The 18994-nt window shown below is 36.9% G+C and overlaps 1 protein-coding gene across 3 annotated transcripts in view; it reads left to right on the top strand.

The window, feature by feature from the left end:
- Positions 1 to 865: 865 nt before the first annotated feature.
- Positions 866 to 18994, top strand: part of RapGAP1 (Rap GTPase activating protein 1) — a 344351-nt gene continuing 326222 nt past the window's right edge. For 2 of the 3 annotated variants that reach the window (XM_090373185.1, XM_090373182.1), the window contains exon 1: positions 866 to 1130. The gene's annotated coding sequence lies outside the window, so the exon portion shown is untranslated. Of the gene's footprint in view, positions 1131 to 16030; positions 16216 to 18994 lie in introns of those variants that run through there. The other variant, XM_090373183.1, reaches the window with a different exon arrangement.

Raw genomic sequence — 18994 nt, 5'->3', positions numbered from 1 at the left:
ACCTGGTAACGATGCTATGCAGGATTCATCATCCTCTACTTCAAGGGATGTGTAAGATTTGTGTGTAAAGTATAGACAATGTATTTATAAAGTATTAGATAATTTTGGAAAAAGTTAAAATAAACCTCACGGTTTGTATATTGGCGGAGTAGCAGGTGCCCGCTTTCTAACCCATGCAGTTTTTAATCAGATAGCCTTCAAACCAATGAGAACAAATCCCGGTCTACTATTTTAAGATTATTAATGGAGTCATTGTTTATCGTGTCCTTGATAGTTGTCCATTCATTAATTTTTCCCCAATGAACAAACGCAAACGTGAAAAGTTGGATACAGAGTTGGCGAACTTGGTTAAAGGTTACATTCCTCCTAAATGACCTACCTATTGAACTGATAACTTTACGAATGCTGGACGCTGGTACCAGTTAAATAAACATTCCTCGAGATGAACACGGCACATCTGAAAGAAATATGGTCCTTTTTATGCGCTCATGCCAAAGATATGTTTACACATCCTCCCACACGTATGAAATCAAATACATCAGATGCAACGATTCACACACACGCAACTTCCTTGTATTTAAAGACTACAGAGACACAATGCAACTTCGTAAAATGTGTCTCGAAGCTTGATCTCGTTTTTTCCTTCTTCTACATCTGGTTTCTAGATTAATACAAAAAGGAAACCATAGCCTGCAAATTCGGGAAGAGTCAAAAACGGAAATGTCAAGACCGACACGGTAGTTGATTGTCCTTCCTTCATCCGCTTCGCATGACGTCCTGTCAGAGCGGCAGGCCAATCCCATATTAGTATACACCCTAACGGTAAGCCAAAGCGTGATATTAGATCCACACATACACACAGCACTCACACACATTCTCTGTACTTTGGAATATAGCATTCGGTTTGTCGACCGTCACTCCACATTGCCTCTTTTGTCACTATGTAGCGTTTGAAGTTCGCTTTTGACGACCGACGTACGGGTTATTAGCCCACGTGGATATGTACAACCCTACTTTGCTGGATGGGAAGTATGTTATTTGACGGAGCGTTACCTCGCTACATTCTCGTTGTCTTTAGTGAGCGTAGGAGAGAAAGAGAGAGAAAAAGATCGCGCTATCCAGCCCATCTGGTAAGTTTCTCTCTTCTAAAAGATCTTTCTTTTAAACAGCGCTGATTTATTTTGATGTATTTTGTTTATGGGTTAAGTTCTCCTAGGCTTAATTTATCGGGATGATACGTCAAACTTTTCTTTGAGTTAATAACCCAGTGGGACTGATTAGAAAACAATCTATTGAGCGCTCGTTAGTGGATAAATATATTAACCCATATTTAATGTGGGTTAACTTCGATGAATGATAAATCAGCCAGGTTATACCTTCCCTCATGATCCCGTTTATAATTAATGCGATTCAGATATAAGGCGATTTTTATGGGACCTCTTCCTGGTAGCTAGTAATTAATGCAGGATTATCAGGATCCTATAGAGTTTTAGCGCAAGGATACAGATGGCCCTTACTAATAGATATTGTTAATTAATACTTTTAGGAAGGTGCATTAGTTCATTCTGGGTCTTATCTCAAAGGCAATTTGCCTTTTGGTTAGTGGAAAAAATATTTATTCATACTTTGTTTGGAGTTATACAATTCAGATTCAAAAATATGTTGCATTAAGACTTGAAAGACCCGTCAACGTAAGGAAGGTTAATATCAAAGGTTTGCATGAATATATTAAATATATAAATGTTTTCTTGTCATCAAATCTGGTATGAATCCAATTTCATCTAAATGATACTTGGAAACTCTTTTCTACTCCGTGCCAGTGGAACCGGCCATGATCATAACGAATCCTGGCCGGTTCCGTTGTTGTTGTAATGGATCACACATTGAGCAATAATTCCAAATTAGCTCCTAACTTTCCTAAAGAATTCTCATTTATACGAAATCAAGCAGCATTTCGTAACAGCCTCATCAGCTTCTTGTAGACAATAGTAGACCTCAATGTGTGATAGCACTAGGATCAAGTCACAAGGTTCAGTGGTTGGCGCGCTCATCCCCTAAGCAACCGCTTCGCCTCAGCGATAGGCCGGAAGTCACTCATAAAGTAAAGCAATTTTTGGACTAGTCTAGTGGCATCGAAGTTCTTATAACAACTGGATTTACCGGTCTTGTTATATCTGTGTTCAGAAGAGTAGGTGGAGGGTAGGATAGGAAGAGGGGAAGGTAGAATGTTAAAAAAATACCATCCCAAAGAAAGCAATTGTAATTCTTACAATTTTAATGACTTTAATTGTTGTTATAGGGAAACATTATTCGTCCTTGCTTATGTACATGCGAAGACCATGTGACAATGCCATTGTACCTTAAAATATTAATAAAGACCTTGGTGCTCGGGTACCGTTTTAGGAAAAGGGGGAAAGGACCTAGAAATGATTTAAAATCCTCATGGCATTTTCTTAAAAGGGCAGCTCTTTAATTCGTCCTCTGGTTATCGTATAACTAAAGATAAAGTTTGTTCTTCTGCGGATCATGGATTTGATTTCAACTGATTGAAGTACTTATAAATATAAAGTATCTGCAGTTTGATTGTCTTTCTAGAGCTGGTTCTCTTTCAATCGGCATTCAATGGGCTAAAACTCCCAACTCTTATGCACACTTGACTATTTCCGAGAGCTTCAACCATAAAAAAGAAAGAAAGAAAACACTTTAACTTAAGTGTTTTCTTGATTTTTATCAATATACTACGTGCTTTATTGTTAAAATACTTTACTACTACATCCAACTATTATCGGGCCATTTATCTTGGCAAGTAATAAATCTCCTTTGCTTCCGACAACCAAGTTACGGTTTCTGCTTTTATTGCCCGCTTAGTAACCTTCCTAAAAAGGTAAAAATAATAAATAAAAAAGATCGTGACTAGTTATCCTAACGACACAGAATGGAATGGAGAAAAAAAAAAGAAATACGAAAGCTCTACTCACACTACGTCCACTTTATAAATTAGAACAAAAACTGAAACCACACCCACTTTGACCTTATGTCAAAAAGTTACAGGTCGGCGTGAGTTTGTCTTATCACTCGTTTGAACACTTGAACACTGCATCGTAGTAAAGCAAGTCACGGTTTCAAATAGAGAGAAAAAAAAGTAGGTGAAATTAGAGATAAAGATGATAGTAAAGGAAGTAATTGGGAGTGTTGTATTGTAGAATGTCTTCTGTGGCTACTGTATGTGTATTTCTAATATCAGAGGTATAAGAGGAGGTTAATGAGCTCGTGTGTACATGTTTCGGAGAAAATGGGATGGATAATAAAGGGATGGAAGACCCACCTGGTGAGGTTAATCTGACAAAGAGATAATTTGCCACTCCACTCTTACCAACCTCGTTATGAGAAAGCTGATTATCCCATTTGCTTACATATCAATCCTTTATCATCACGTTTGGATGCCTACGTGTATATCCTTAAATGGTAATGTCAGTTTGGCTTGACCTAAAGACCTGGCAACGTTTTTCGTCCTAATTAAGATGGGAATATTTGTATTTTTTTCTTCCACAAACCTCCACGCATGTTTAGGTCTTATAATTAATTCTAAGCTCTTATTCCAACAGAACCTATTTCTTGATTTGTCTTATTCAATATACTGTTCATTTTTCACTGTTTCTCACATAATTCTCTGCTTCTGCTGTTTTGCCAGAGAAATAAATATATTTTTGAAATAAAAAGGCAGATAACACAATCTAATCTACACCTTCTCTACAGCCATCGTGAAAATATGTTTATGGAAGAGATTCTACAATTTATTATATATAAACTGCATAGATACAGTTATGAAAGACTGTTGTATTCTTCCTAACGTGATTATTTTTTAGAAATAGTAAAAGAGTACCATAAAAAAGGTGTATTAATATTAAATAATGTAAATGTTGAGTTACGAATCTATCGCATTAATACAGGCTCCTCAGGAAAAACGAAATTTGTATATCAGAATTATTTCTGTTAAACATTGTAATAATGAACTGCATGGCTAATTAGATATTGAATACAACCCAGCTATTTTATTTTATCTCTTTCCTTTTTTAAGTTTAGACTTTTTAAGTCTAAACTTCATTAAAAGAAGATAAATGAAATAATCAGGAATCATTTTCAGAGAGCGGCACGTGGCTAATGAATCAATAATTTCAATGCAACTACACTCATGAGTAAAAGTAAAGGAAGTCGTGCATTTTTAGATACCCATCACCACCTAAGCTTTATGGGGAAGTATGTTGTCTCTAAAAAAGGAACTTAAGCCCAAATGCATTCCAGGATATCCCCATTTTGAACCCATCTACAGTTTCATCTATAAATCGTCAAGCATCAAGGTTCCGCTCTGGGAGATATGAAAGGACATACAGCTATTAATGGTGAGGCCTCAATATACTACTATCCCCTCAATACCACCACCACAAACTGTCCTTTTTGTTGTGTGGTAAAGGGCTGATGTCACTCGTTAAGTTCTCTCTACATGTAACAACTTCGCGAATGACTATTCAGGGCTCTCCTGAGGACTGAATGAAAGGAGCGAAAGCTACAGGCTTCCTTGATCTTTGAAACTTCATACAGCATTCATTTCATCATTATCCTGTGTAAAATTAGATGAAATTATTCAACGGTTTCATTGAATTTTGAATATCTGGAGAAACCTGATGATTCTGACCCCCTTCAAGCAGTGGCTACAATTTTATCCAATCCATTTTCATTTATACTGCAGCTAAGAGCATAGAGGCTGTTCCTCTTTAACGAGATAAGAAAAGTTGAGGCAGGCGGAAGAAATAATAAACTTTAAAACTAATATCATACTGAAATCAAAGTCAGTTGGAAAATACTTCTGACGCCTATCCGTTTCCGCTATTGCAAATTATTTCTCAGATAATCAGCGCTTGCTTTAAATTAAACTGTAGGGATGTAAGTAAGCTGTAAGTTAAAATTGCCTGAATTCCTAGCGAACTTCGCCAAATGTTGAAAACAAAGTGCAGTTAGTATGTAATCGAAAGTCCCAGAACGAATCTTTATTGCACGTATTCGTACATATCCTTGTATGTTCATGGACATTGAATCCTTCGACAGATTGTTTTAAGTTCAGGTCTGGAGGCCCCATTTTAGGAAGGATGTAGAGTTGCTAGGACGAGTACAGAGAAGGGCAACAAGATTGGTGAGAGGAACAAAGGGGCATTCTTGCCAAAAGAGGCTTAAATTCTGCAAGTTGTAGCATCTGGATACTAGGCACCTGCTAGGTGATCTAATTGAGGTGTATAAAGCCTCGAATGGTTTGAGCATGCTCAATGCTGATAGGATTGTTCCTCTTGCTCAGAATAATCGCCTGAGAGGGCATAAATTCAAATTGAGGAAAGACAGTTGTAGGATAGATGTGGGGAAGCTTTGCCTTTAGCCAGCAAGTGGTTGATTGCTGGAACAAACTTCCATCTGTTGCTGTAGAAGTTGATAGCTTAAATAAATTTAATGCTGAACCAGACAAACATTTGGAGTGACCGGATGGGTGATATGGGAAGGTTTTTTTTTTTTTTTTGGCTGATGCTATATAAGCTTGCTCTCTTGCATCATATGCCTCAACTAATGCTAAGTTTCGAAACTTTTGACTCCATGTATAACAATGTTTAGTAATAAAGTGATCTTTGACACACCGGCTATCTACAAAATTCGACCCACAGTCCCATCACGGCCATGGACAGAGATCGATCAATAAGCTAATCGGGAGCTCTAGTTTAGAAGATATCCTTACGATACACTCCTTTTTCCGTTAACCATGCTGCTTGTTGGGTTAAAATAGATTATTTTCCATCTTCTTGGTATTCCACTACTTTGTTTGCCGATGGGTCTCCAGTTATTTACTAGTTCCATCCTATTTATGCGTTTTTCTCTTTTATTTATAGGTTGTATTTTTCATTGTTTTCCTCATTTTTAACTTTATCTCTTGTCTTGGCTTCATAAATTCATTCATTATCAAGCTGATGTGAATTGGACTCAGCAAGTCTCCTTGTCTTATTACTTTAATTATTTCTACATCCTCCGTGTTTTCTTGATCTATTTTAAAGTGGCCTGCTTTGTCATAAATATTGCATCTATATTTCCTAAATTCTCGCTGCTCATCACTTAATTTTAAAATTTCATTTAAATTTTTACTTTTTATACAGTTTCCATGAAGTGTTTAATAAATTTATACCACGTAATTTTCTGCCAATCACTCGATATGTTCTTTTCTTTAAAAATCTGTCGAAATAATTCTTCTATTAATTCTGTAATTTGATTTTTTTTATCATAAAATTTGAATACTCATCCAGTCAGTCTTTCCTTTTTCTATTAATCAGTAATTTCAATCTAACTAAACTCATGTGCAAAAGTAAAGGAAGTCACGCGTTTTTAGATATCCCATCACCACCTGCAACCAGCTGGAGGCAAAGTGTTCAAAAACACTACCTCCAGTAATTATTCCAAAACTGAGCACAAAATAAATTATATAATTAATCTTAAAATGCATGCTGCGAATCCTTCTCTGATCCGAACTTCAAAACCAAGGTGATTACTACTCGAAGCTGACTGTATATTAAAGTAAAAATCTTTAATTTACCTTTGTACACCACTATACGATTTTGTGTGTGGGGTCTTCAAAGCACTTACACAATCTGGTTGTTTCTCAACAGTTGTCATTAAAAGCTGTAAGCTACCGTGATCCAGCCATAATTTCAGATAAATACTTTGTGTTCCTTAAATTGGTTTTAACTTCCCACTATATAAAAAAATAAAATACATTCTTCGACGGATCAACCCAAAAAAGGAAGTTATTGTGTCACTTGTTAATTCGCTCTTACCTTTTGTTTTTTGGAAAATTGCTCTCTATTGAGAACACTATTGTTTTGGATACTGAGTTTTTTTGTTTGTTTTTTTATTTCCTTTAACGGTGTCATCATTACAAAGTCTGTATTGTAGTTATTTTCGCAGAGAAATACCGATTATTGGAAAGCAGGTCAAAAAAATTAAAGGAGATCTAAACCTGGTACAACGAATAAAGTGAAAGAATTGTTATGGATTATATACTCACTGGCCTGACCATTTTTTTCTTGAATTGCAGCCCATATACGTGGTGGCATGGATTTCACGAAGCCTGAGGGAGTCTAGCTCAAGATCTGAGCATTGTTCCATCATGATATTTGTCAGTTGCACTATTGTGGTCGGTAAAGAACTGCCCTTTCCAACATATGCCAGATATTCTCAATTGGATTCAGGTCTGCAGAATTAGGCAGGCAGGGTAGATGTAAATCTTGGGAATGTTGTCCGAACCATACAGATAAAATTTTTGTACGGTGGACAGTTGTGTTGTCATCATGAAAGAATTGTCGCAATCCGGGGAAAATCAAGCATGGCAGAGCGAGGTTCGTCCGATACGACAGAAAGATATTCAGGTCCCAGTCCGTACTAACAGAACATGCCCCATAACATGATGCCACCTCCAGTCGCTTGAGTGGTGGACACGAAATAATCTAGATGCATGGCCTTATCAGGTTAACGCCACACTTCACCCTGCCATTGGTTCAAAAAATGTAAATCAGCTTAGTCAGACCACATGATCTTTTCACTGTTCCACAGTCCAGTCTTGGATTTGATGGAACCACTTCAGTCGAATCTGTCAATATTTTACAGAAATAAATGGCTTTCATATAGGCACACGACTACCAATTCCTAGATACTTCAATTCCCACCACATGCTTCGGTTGGAAATTCAATTTCTTTATCTAAATTGAATTCTTCTCATTTATTTCTTCCATCCATTTATCTGATACCAAGTAATGATCATTCCACACGACAACGTACATTTGCATATATTTAATTATCTGTTGATGCCAGTTGCGAAAAGTTTCTAATTTTTTGTCCAGTGACTGATACACGTTCTAAATATAATTACAAGATTTATTAAACTATAGGGATTTTATTAAAATGTTAATAAGATAAATTATTATTATCACAGATTAAAAACAGCTTTTCTTTTTTATTATTGCATGATTAATCGAATGCTGGCGAGAGTATATTTAGCTATATAATTGACACGTTATTTTGGTCCTATAAACACCCACTGGTACAGGAATAATACACGATGGAAATTTCTTTTATAGCTAACACATTTCTAAAATTAAGAATTTGAATCCGCTGGCGGACATGCCGAAAAATAACCTTCGGTGGCCATGTGCCAGCAAAACGCTACTCCTGTTCTTGGGACCTGTTGTGTTACAAGGATAAGTGACAGCACTGCGAATTTTCAACACACTCTTTTTGTCTTACATGTTGATGGAAAGTACGATACATTTTTTAACCGGAAATAACCTTGTAGAATTAGACAGTACTTTGTCTGGGGAGTGTAAAAAAAAATCATCTCGCTGGCTGAACGCTATACGCAGCCACTATTAGGAGAAGTTTAACCACACGTCTATTCCAATTTCTTTGCAAAATAAACCCACGTGATTTAGTCCCGATTTTTTTGAAAAATTCTTCATTATTTTTTTTACCTACTTAAATAATCTTCGAGTGATATAACGAATCATTATCAGAAGTAAAGTTGGCGTAATCTCCTTAAGTGGCAGAGCTCTTCCCGACAGAGTGGGGGCAGGGAGTAAAGGGGTGGTTGACAGACACATATATACAAGTGCTCGTTGTGCGAGTGTAAGCTGCTAAGCAGACCTTTTTGAATGCCGCTAACTGGTAGATTGAATGTCCATACGAATATGGCAGAGGTTATGAAAGATGTCTTGTAAAATTACCGACTGGCAGACCCTTGCTTCAAAGAGAAAAAGGGTGCTCGGTTGGTGGTAGAATCGCCGTTCTCCTCACCGGGTTGAAAAGACCCGAGTTCGATTCCCGTTGATGACGTGAGAAATGAATTTTAATAAGCCTTTTTCACAACGTGGCTGAGTTAGTCGGTCTCGGACGAATATAGCATGGTTTTTTTTTCCTGGAAACTAGAGTTTTTCATCCAGCAAACAGAAAATCGAACACAGAACACACGAAATTTACAGACAGTATACAAGGAGCAATATGGCCTTAGTCTCTGAAGCCCCTAAAGCCCCACTACAACAACAACATACGAAACGAGCAAGTATACGCTACCCCCCCCCCCCCCAAAAAAAAAGTATTCGCTCACACATCGTATACATCAACAAAAGGACATAGCTAACTCCGCATATATTACAGATTTCAAAAGTCTCTTATTTCTGGTGATAGCAATGTCTATGTTTAAAAAGAAAGACTAATTAAGAAATATTTTTGACATTTCCCGTTAAAGAAAAGCATGGTAGAACTAATGCTTATAATAATAAACCAATTTTACATTTCCTAGATTTTAAAGTCGTCCAAGACGGACTGATTCTTTGTAGTTTATAATCTACTTAGTTGTAGTCTACATCTTGTGGGCTGTTCATAAAGTAAGTGTAACTTATCAGCAGCATCTGTGTGCGTGTGCCGGGCTAGTATATAGAAATAAATTATTTATTTAAATACTCTGCTGTTGTTCTATCTTAACATATATAATATTTATGATAATATTATTGGTGCGTGTGTTTATATGTTAGCTGCATTCTACAAAGATTAAATACGTAATATTAAACGTGTGAAGCGTTAAAATTAAGTGGATACCTTCGAATAAATTCTTCTTATTTTTTTTCACTGCATAACAGAACAGTGGGTGGAGTGAAATCCGCAATTTGTGTCAATGACATCCGATGCGAAAACGAAGAGGATTCGCAGCTACTTTTTAACTCAAACTAGCTTTCTTAAAAATATCCCCTAGTCACGTGGAGTGATTGTCCACGATCTTCTTGTGCATTGCAGGCATTGTCATAGTTCCCTTTTACAATAACATCGTCGACTTTGGACATCACGCACCTCTCAATTTGGCTTTACGTTCCACAATGTAAACAACTGACTCGTGTAGCTCATACGCCTTCCTTATAGACCAGTCTGAGTTAACTTGTGTATTCGAGAAGTTCCAATGGACTATGGAAACAGGGGTGTTCGGGTAATTTTTGGAGGGTGGTGTACGTTGATAACATCCTTACTGAGCAACCATATGTTGAGAAATAGAAGCGAAATCATCAATGGCATCGTGGAAAATCCAAAAGGATAAAGAAGATAAGATAAAAGACAAGATGAGTCACCAGAGAAAATATCCCACGCACGTTTAAAAGGATTTAGGGTTGGGCAGGAGTTCTTGTAACAACCGCGATGATAACATCTCAGATTTTGTTTTACTTCATTGACTAATCTCGATGTCTCTTTCATTTTACAATACTTCCTCTTACTCCTTTTGGCATCTTCACAGCCTGTTTTATTTCCAGCGACTTGCATGTCACTTTAAGTATCTCTTTCTCGTATTCCTTGAATTTTTTAAAATTTATTTGATACACTTTACCTATGAGTATGTGGAGACAGCCCATTTGGTGTGAGAGGGAAAATCAGATCTCTTCGGCCACGTTGTAAAAAAATACCTATAAACGATCCTCCCATGTAGGTGGGACTTGAACCAAGGCGTTTTCCACATAGTGATAAAGAGAAGAGTTTCTTTTTCGTAAAAGTGACTACAGTGGACTCAGTTTTTAAGTTCTATACAGTGGAATCAACTGATGATGTTAGCAACAGTGAATTCTAAATGGGAAGCCTTCAGGGACTTAATCTTGGAGTCTACTAGGCTTTTCATACAAACTAAGAAATACAGTGTTCAAGGTTCGGGCCTAAATGGATGTCAGATGAATTAACGAGGCTCGTGGCAGAGAAGAAAAATGCATGGGATGCATATAAATTATCAGGCGACACAAGAGCCTACGGCAGATATAAGCTAGTCTATAATCAAGTCACAAAGAAGGTTAGGCAGGCAAAGGCAGATTACAAGAAATCCTTGGCAAAGGATGCAAAGAAAAACAGCAAACAGTTCTTTACTTACGTAAACTCTAGAAAGAAAGAAATTAATCAGATTGGACTACTTAACATAGATGGGTTGACTATTGATGATCATGCTCAGATAGCTGATAAACTGAAAGAGTATTTTGCATCTACACTCACACATGAGGAGTTATTCAAGGAGGAGAATGCTAGAAGTTTATCAAACTCTAACAGGGAGATACATGATTTCGTAATAACTGAGAGCAAAGTGGAGGAGAAATTGTCGAAGTTAAACATAAAAAAGGCACCTGGGACAGATGCAATCTATCCAGTTATAATGAAGGAGACAGCAAGGAAAGTAAGCAGACCCTTAGCCATAATTATGAGAGCATCCTCAGAGTCAGGGGAGATCCCCATGGACTGGAGAAGTGCAAATGTATCCCCAATTCACAAAGGGGGTTCAAGGGTGACACAAATAATTATAGATCTGTTAGTTTAACTTCTGTTCCGGGGAAAATAATGGAGTCACTGGTTAAAGAAGTGATGCGGGATCACCTAGACAAGACAGCAGTAACAGTTCAGACACAGCATGGGTTTTTGTTAAGGGGAAGTCTTGTATGACCAATTTAATTGGATACTACGATGTGGTCACAAAGAAACTGGATGTAAAAAATATTTTGATATCATATACTTGGATTTCAGGAAAGCTTTTGATACTGTTGCACATGGAAGACTGCTGTACAAATTGGAGTGGTATGGCATTAAGGGCAATTTACTGCAATGGAGAAAGCGGTGGTTGAGTGGGAGACGGCAGAGAGTGGTAATCAATGGACACTGCTGTACGTGGACTAATGTTATTAGCGGAGTACACCAGGGTTCGGTGCTGGGTGCATTTATCAATGATATGGATGAAGGTATATCAGGTTTAATGTCCAAGTTTGCAGATGATACAAAGGTTGGCAGGGTTGTTAATGACAGTAAAGACAGTATGCTACTGAAACAAGATCTAGAAAAGTTATGCAGATGGACTGAAGTGGCAACTGAAGTTTTAACATTGACAAATGCAAAGTACTGCATATGGGTAGCAGTAACCCAAGAGAAAAATAACAACTGTGTTGTACTTCGCTTAAGGTGGTAGAAAATGAAAAAGATATGAACTTCTCTGAGCTGTGCAGATGGGCTGCCAGAGCAGGTCATGGAGTTTTGTCAATGATATATAGGAATTTTGCTAGCAGAGACAAAGAGATGATTATCCCTTGGTATAAGGCAATGGTCAGGTCACGCCTTGAGTACTGCGTACAGGTCTAGATTCCTTATTTTAGGAAGGATGTAGAGTTGCTAGAACGAATACAGAGAAGGGCAACAAGATTGGTGAGAGGAATAAAGGAGTGCGCTTACGAAGAAAGGCTTAAGTTCTGCAAGTTGCAGAACTTAAGCCTTTCTTCGGCTTAAGCCACCAAATACGAAGGATGCGGAAAGGTCGAGGAATGACCACCGCATTATCCCCGAAGCAATATAGCCTGAGAGGATACCATCATTGCAGCATCTGGATACTAGGCACATGCGAGGTGATCTGATTGAGGTGTCTAAGGCCTTGAATGGTTTGAGCAGGCTCAATGCTGACGGGATACTTCCGCTTGCTGAGATTAAGAACCTGAGGGGAAGCACAGATTGAAATTGAGGAAAGACAGTGGTAGAATAGATGTGCCGAAGTTTGCCTTAGCTAGCGAGTAGTTGATTGCTGGAACAAACTTCCATCTGTCGTTGTGGAAGTTGATAGCTTAAATAAATTTAAGGCTGAGCTGGATAAACATTTCGAGTGACCGATGGGTGAAATGGGAAGGGGTTTTTTTTTTTTTGGGTGATGTTGTATAAGCTTGCTTTCTTGCATCATATGCCTCAACTAATGCTAATGGGGAAGGAAAGCTGGAATGAGCAAAAAGTATTTAACTACTCTTTCTTTAATATCTTTATTCTACTTCTAGATAGGGCGCCTCCGTAGCCAGGTGGGCATGAGCAGCAATGCGTAGAACTCCCTTCTTGATTAGACCGGGGTTCGCGCCCGTGACCACCAAATACGGAGGATGCGGAAAGGTCGGGGAATGACCACCGCATATCCCCTGAGCAATATGGCCTTAGTTGCTAATGCTCCTAAAAACCAAATAACAAAAACAATTTCTCGATATCTTTAACTACTCCTCGATCGCATGAATAACGTGATTATTTGTCCGAAAGTGTCACCTTCAAATGTTTATTTCAGTGCGCAAAATAGGTAATAAGACGAAGGTGGCCATGTCTTCAAAAGAATAATGGGTGTTACAACAGTTCATAATCTAAATCGTTGATTATCGCCATGGTTATCCCCGAAAATTTGTCATATTGTCTTTGTGACTGAAAGCGTTTCATGCTGGAAGAGGACCCTTCTTGAGTCTCTCACGATCTTCGCCTTTAACCGTTCATGAAATCTCATTAGCAAGGAAGGATAATATTCACCCTTATTGGATTTACCATTGCGCGCTTGACCACTTGGCGGCCGTAGCCGAGTGGTCAATGCGAAGGTGCATAAGTACACGTGCCTTGAGTGACCGGGGTTCAAGTCCATGACTGCTAAATACGGTGCTGTTTCTTGTATTCTGTCTATCTTGTGAACTCCTCTCACCGTTTGGTCATCCCGGAGTATAAACAGAAAATTTATTTATTTTAAAGAGTAATGACCTTTCTTTTCCTAAAAAAAACGGACTTCATCATGTTGAAAGCTAGTGGCACAGTCGTAAATGAATCACTGTAATAATTTCAAGTTTCATCCAAGATTGGCTAACATACATTTTTGAATTCTGAGCATATTTCTCTAGGACTATCTTTGTGCAATTCGCCTTTTTTCTTATTCTTCTGTTGTTTTTCCCAAACTTTTGTGCCGATTTTGTTCAATTCTTTTTATTTTCAATGCTTCATGGACTATACGATGAACTCGTTCACTAGATGGTTTTAGAATCTTTACTCTATATTGCAAACCAATCTGACAGTCATTCAAAATCATTCCTAAAGCATTAGTGGGGACCCTTAGTTCCTCGCGTAAATGAATCCTAGCTAAAATTCAATTTATTTGCAATGAAAAAACAATAAAATAAAAATCAATACTATTGAAATTAGCAAAAGAGAAAGCCATAAACTTAAAAAAGAATATTTTCACTGTTATATAAGTAGTATTTAACCCCCCCCACACACACACACACACCATACGGAATCCGAGGGCTTTCTGCCATGCGCATTGGTGAAGATGCTTAAAATGAGATTAGAGTAATTAGAAATTTTTGTGAACAGCAGGACGTCTCAATGTTCACAGTGGAACAAACTTCGTCTTATCAACGAAATTCCCTGCTATTGCACTCCAGTGCCCCTTCAAACCTTTACAAACCTTTTGACGAGTCTGTTTGACAGTAGTGCAATGTCAGGGCAACTCGTTGTGAAGGCAAAGATTTTCTGCTAGGAGTATTAAGACCACTGTATTGACTAAGCATTTAAATGCTGCTGGCCAAAAACTAAGGACAGCCTTCAAACTTCTGATAATTACTCTGGGGGCCATATAATATTAGCTATATTATAATTTTGAAGCCCTATTTTCCATATTTACAATAAAAAACCCCAGGTCACTTCTGGTGAGTATGGACTTAGCACACCAGAGTCCTGAGCAGGATACCATCATTCTCCTCTTTCTTGGTGATTCCTTTCTACTTTTGACTCTCTCTCTCTCTTAGGGTAACTTGGGATTTTTTTTTTTTTTTTTTTTTGGCTGGTGCAATTTAAGCCTCAGGCTTCCTTGTACCATATAGCTAATAATAATAATAATAATAATAATAATAATTGTACCCTGAGGATATGCACAAGTTTTGAAATTTTACGTATAAACAATGATATTAATTGAGCTCCACTGCCTCTAAATACTAGTTTATTTAACTTATTTTACGAACAAAATAATATACAAAAAATAAATAAATAAACCATTTAACTGCGTTATGTTAAATAAATATTGCCAAAGACTGGCATTATTTGTCAAGAGTAGTCCCAGGTATGAACTAAAGTGGGTATATCTCCCCCACCCCCTCTCATGATGCAAATAATATTTTTTTCTTTTACTGCTACATGATTAAAAATTTATGATGAGCAGCTATTTTTTCTTGGATTATTGCTGACACTGACATGATAAGATGTGAGATTCTTTTTAGTAAAAAGAACCTCACATCTTTTTAGTAAAAATAACTTTTATTAGACAGTTCTATTTAAAAGAATTTTGTATTTTTAAATTTAATTGGTAATAATAAATAAAAATTAATTTTATTAATAAGTTTATTAGTTAATTAAAGTTTATTTAGACACCTTTTATTTTTCCGCTCAGTCCTTACAAGTTGCAAAGAAAGGACAAAATGCATGATTTTGGTAGTACAAAATGTGTGCCACCTCGGTGGATGTTAACTGCAGCTCTGCTTGTGCCACAAGTAATTACCTGTGGCACGAGCAGAGCTTTACTGCAGTTAAGTTAGAAGCATGCACTTATTTTGTGCATACCTGTGGCGCAAGATATGTGCATGCTTCCAACTTTCGTGAGCCAAAATCATGCGTGGATGTAACTGTTGATTTTCCTTTCTTATTTAAATAATTGCGTGTTTGTACTACGCTTTATCACTGCAGAGCGCTTTTAAATGTGGCAAAGGAGCAGTGATTTTAGTGAGCGTATCTAATAACTGTTCTCAATTTGAAAATGCTCAGATATGAATGACTTTTTTTTTCATTTAACACAATAAATGAACCGAAATTAAACGATATTGTGATTATATATATATCATAAAATTACACCTTGCGCACAAAATGAAAGAGAAAGAAAGGAGAGGGAGGGGAGAAATGCGAAGAAAATAGATTATAGACTACTCGCGTCGTTGTTGTACGAAGTGTAGGCAATGTACGAAAGGGTAAACGGGAAATTCACTACCGCTACTCGCCAAGTTAAAGAGGACAAACTGATCTAGCGTCCTTCCCTGTATGGCCAACAGGAAACAAGGCACCGTCTACCACAGTCTCTCTCTCTGCACAAGTATAAATGTACTTGACACAGAAAATGCATAGAAAATCTACAGTGACCTCTTTTAGCGGCATATTCAGTTAATCCGTGAAGGAATATATTTTGTTCAGCGAGATCGTAGTAATACAGTCGATGTGAAAATAATTTTCGATAGGGTGCATTTTATACGAACAAACAGTGCAAAAATCACGTGATTTCAATGGATTTTTCTTTCGACAAGTGAGGTAAGTGTGCGGATTTTTTTTTTTTTTTATGTATTTCAACTAAAAAAGCATAGAGAGAACTTTTTTTTTTAATGGATTTTTTCGAATTCGTCGAGATTGCATGATTTTGGTGGCACAAAATATGTAACATTTCAGCATCAGAATTTGACCTTGGAAAGTATGTAGGTTGATTAGGCCTATGGGCGTTGCTAGAAATTTATCTAGGAGGGAGACAAAGATATTTGGAGGCAGGAGTCACTATGAAAGTCAGTTCTGTCTATTCGACAGTCTAGTGAAAATACAAAGAGAAATGTCTAAAATTAAAGGATAAAATCCTCCTTTCTTGTTATTATGCTCTATGAATACAGCTGTAATCTTCCTCAATAAATCGCATCTTCATGAATTCTTTCGTTAATGATTTGTGTAAATTATAGCATCTAATCATGCAGCATGCGTTTATGTGATTCCCGTAGCAGCCTTAAAAGGATTACAACTGCCACTTCCGCAATATTATGTACTATAGTGTGACGCAATATTGATCTCTAAGGTGTTTGTTTGGAGGAAGGAAAGACTACAGAATTGTATATCAGGGAGTGGGTCGCAACTAGGTATTATTGCACCCGGGGACAAACAACATAAATGCTTCCTGAAGAATAAATTTAGTTTAACTTAAAATATAAAACATGAGCAATACCATAGCAGGCAGATACTATTCATATTTATTTATGATGTAACATTGAAACTAAAAGTAAATCGGCTACATTTAAAACTATTCTGATATTTATTATGGCTTGTAAAAAAGTGATAAAAGAAAACATCAACCTATGCTTCGCATAAGCATTCAGGAACTCGTAGCCAAATAGATGCTCAAATAGGGCCAAAATATGCAATTTAAAACTCATTTCATCCCCCGATTTCGATATTTGCGCTTCTGGGAATTAATTCAGCCATATCTTATTGCCCAGAGGAATGGCTCTACCTTTTGTTAGAACTACAATATTTTCTAACCATTTCAGACACTTTTTGCGCCCCCTTCTGTGTCGAGGTTCTGAGCTACTGAACAGTTGTGGCAGGTTTGGTCAATATACATTATACTTGAAACAATTAACTTATTTAATATTTTTGTTAGGCAAGTTAGCCTATATGCGTAGTGTATCCCTATTGTTTTCACCAAGTCTGTCCGTCCGCATGTAATAACTTCACCTCTATTTGATGGATTTTCATGAAATTTTATATTTGGTTCTTGTAGAAAGATTTATCGAGCCATCCAAAATTTCGTTAATGTCGAAACAATAAAAATCTGTTAATTATTATTATTTCTTTGTCCGTCCTTCCGCATGTAATAACTCGACTCACAGTAAATGAAGCTTCATATTTCGCTCTTCTAGATCGATTTATCGAGCCTTTCGAAATTTAATTTAAATCGGACCAAAAAAAATTCGGCAATTATTATTATTTCTTCATACATACCACAAAGACTATCCAAATATCGTATATATTATAGCTGAAGTATTGGATGTTATGTTAGTTGCCATGCGCTGTTTGAAGAAATTAATTTGAAGAAATCAGTTCGCGCATAAAAGTAGTTGCTTTTTTTCTTTGTTATAAATCATGAATGATTTATAACGTGAGTTTGATATACATAATATCCCTTTGATTATACTCAGGGATGGCCACACGGTAAGAGGAGTTCACAAATTAGAGAGAATAAAGAAACAGCACCATATTTAGCAGTCATGGACTTGAACCCCACCCACTCAAAGCATATGTACTTATGCACCCTCTTGCATGACCATTCGGCCTTGTTATTTAAGCAGCCTTTCAGATATGCAGGCCTTTTAGTTGAAATACATCTTGTACATTAGATGTAACAGTAATCAAAGCGACAGGTTGAGAATACGATAGTATAAATTTGTTATGAACCGGGCCTTTTACTGGATGATAGGCTACGTGAGACAAATACATATGTGCATCTCTGCAGGCAAAGAATCGATATTCCATTACGAAAATGAAAAGAACAAAATATACCAGAGGAAAAAAAAAAAAACTTTTTTTTAATAAACGCAAGCATGGAAAAAGCAAAATTATGATGGAATCTAGGTTTGCTATCGCTTCAAAAGAATAGCTGAATTTTAATATTTTAGAAACTCGAAGGGATAGAACTTTGATGAACTTTGAAATTATTTTGAAGTTAAAAAAAAAATCTGTATTTTTTTTTTTTTTTTTTTTTTTGAAGGACTATGAATTTCTTCTAGGGATTTTACTACCCAAGGGTAATCAAAAACCCTGGGAGTAAATTACATCGAGTCAAAGTTTTAGATCCAAACCTGCTGGATGAAAGAGGACACAATGTCATGTTTTTTGTCACCAACTCGCATAGGAAGTTTGCTGGTTTTCGGGATGAAAAATTAAAATCACTGAGATATAACAACACAAGAGAAAATTAAATTACTGTACTTGAAGCGAGTTAAAAATACAACAGCAAGTTCTTATCATAAAGTCCGCCAGTCAGTCATTGGTCGAGCGTGATATCAATCAAATAGAAAGCGGTTAGATATAAGATTCAATTGTTTATTTGTTATCTGTTGGGAAAGAAAACGCTACTCCTCAATCGTAGACTGGCTAACTCAGCCACTAGTAAAAAAGAAGTCAATAGTCCTTATTGGTCAATATAGGGAATCGACGCCAGTTCCTTCCTAGTAGCATAGCTACTATACCGTCACTTAGGACAACAGTTCCACTAATTGACTCACACAATTGCAATCTTTGACTAATTAGAGCAGAAAGGCAATTTGTCCTA

Source organism: Mastigoproctus giganteus, chromosome 5 (genome assembly GCF_048544385.1).
Source record: "Mastigoproctus giganteus isolate SK-2022 chromosome 5, ASM4854438v1, whole genome shotgun sequence".
Lineage (NCBI taxonomy): Eukaryota > Metazoa > Arthropoda > Arachnida > Uropygi > Thelyphonidae > Mastigoproctus > Mastigoproctus giganteus.
The sequence above is the reverse complement of the archived record's forward strand: the minus strand, read 5'-3'. Positions and strand labels throughout refer to the sequence as shown.